General features: G+C 46.3%; 1 protein-coding gene across 1 annotated transcript in view; it reads left to right on the plus strand.

Moving 5' to 3' along the window:
• The first annotated feature begins 223 nt into the window (after positions 1 to 223).
• Positions 224 to 1,763, plus strand: part of LOC109920080 (WD repeat-containing protein 72-like) — a 101,832-nt gene continuing 100,292 nt past the window's right edge. Inside the window, exon 1 of the mRNA XM_048615732.1 lies at positions 224 to 320. The gene's annotated coding sequence lies outside the window, so the exon portion shown is untranslated. The remainder of the gene's footprint in view (positions 321 to 1,763) is intronic.

Consider the following 1,763-nt stretch of genomic DNA (forward strand, 5'->3'; position numbering starts at 1 on the left):
TATTGGAGGAGCCGCACTGTTGGTATGGATTGGAGTGAACCTGTTGCAGTCTGAGATCCTGCCCTAGTTCAGCTGGAGGTGGGAGGTGCCCTTTTAGATTGCTTAGGGATTAAACAGACAGGAAGCCCCCCCACCCCCGATCACAGAGCCGGCAAGCGGGTTACCTCAACACAGTTCGAACAGGCTGCTCGCTCACTCCCTGGGCTTTCAGTCTGACTGAAAGCAGCAACGTCAGCCCTTGATTCCGCCTTTGATGTGAGAGTAGCCTGGAAGCGCTCTAAACCCATCGATCGCCCAGTCTCACTAACAACTCCAATCAGGTAAGTCGCTTTTCCCGAGGAAAGCAAAAGCTGGGAGTTCTTTTTGTGGTAGTCGAGTATTGGGGAGTGGGATAGAGACTTCCTTCAATTTGGAGACTGATTACTGAAAATACATATTCTTTTTGCGAGTTATTTGAGTCAGGGTCAATAATGATAATTGTATATGGTCGTTTCAGTGTTCCTGTTATTTACACGTTTCAGGGTCTGTGCGTAGGAAATAATTTTTTTGCGTGAAGTCTTGAGGGATTTGAGTAGTTTAATATTCTTTTGAGCTGCTTCATGGCTTTACCGCCTAACCCCATGGTGGAAAAGAGACAGGAGGAGGAGAAATAAATTAATGTATTAAAAATAATGTGCTCTCCGATGATTTGATAAACATCTGAGTTAGCTATGCAGAGCAATGAAATCCCAGATTGGATCAGTCAGTCTGTGATGTTTGCCAGTCTCAGGGATGACACTAGGGGACAGTTTTTATTGACATTCGCCCCCACCCATTATTTGTTACAGAGAGGAGTCAGAACCTTTGTGTCTTTTTGAATGAAACACTGAACTGAGGCCCAGTCAGCTGGACATTAACGATCCCAGGGCACTGTCACAGGGGAGTCACCTCCGAGGTCCTGGCCCTGATAATTTTTCCTTCAAAAGACATCAACACCAGCAGATTATCTAGTAATTATTGCAGTTACATTTGGGACCTGGCTGATTTGCAAAGGTTTGCATTTCCCATATCACAATTGTATCCCCACTTGCAAAATATTTAATCGGTTAGAAAGTGCCTCTGAGATCATGAAAAGTGTGATAGAAATACATGTCTTTTCCCTTGATGACTGTCTTGCTGATCATGTGTATAAGGACAGATGTGATGCTCCTAACAAGCAGCTTGTACCTCCTCAGCGCTGAGGTTCGTTTGGGAAAGCTCATCACTTGGTGAAGTAACTAGAAAAACCCAGAGATTACATGGCTGTCTCAGGAAAGGGGTGGGGATGGGGAGGATGCTATCCAAACCAGTACTGGGTCTATGGCAGCACAGTGTAAGCAGTGGGATTTCATTTTCCCACGGACAGTTTGTGGGTAGCCTATCCACTGGCCAGAATACCAGCCGGAACTCCGTGTCAGTCATATTCAGATGGTGCTGCCATCCCTTGAATTGGGAACAGGGTACCCTGGTAAATGCTTTGTGGTTGGCTCACATGACATGTTCTCCATTGGCCACCGGTTGAATTCCAGCGACAACGGGACAAGGCCCTTAAATGGCTACTTAAAAGTCACTGAGAGATGGTAAGAACTGCCGATGCTGGAGAATCTGAGATAACAAGGTGTAGAGCTGGATGAACACAGCAGGCCAGGCAGCATCAGAGGAGCAGGAAAGCTGACGTTTTCAGTCAGGACCCTTCTTCAGAAAAAAAACCAGAACTGGGTCTATGGGTCCTGACCTGAAACGTC

The sequence above is a fragment of the Rhincodon typus genome, chromosome 33 (genome assembly GCF_021869965.1).
Source record: "Rhincodon typus isolate 14 chromosome 33, sRhiTyp1.1, whole genome shotgun sequence".
Lineage (NCBI taxonomy): Eukaryota > Metazoa > Chordata > Chondrichthyes > Orectolobiformes > Rhincodontidae > Rhincodon > Rhincodon typus.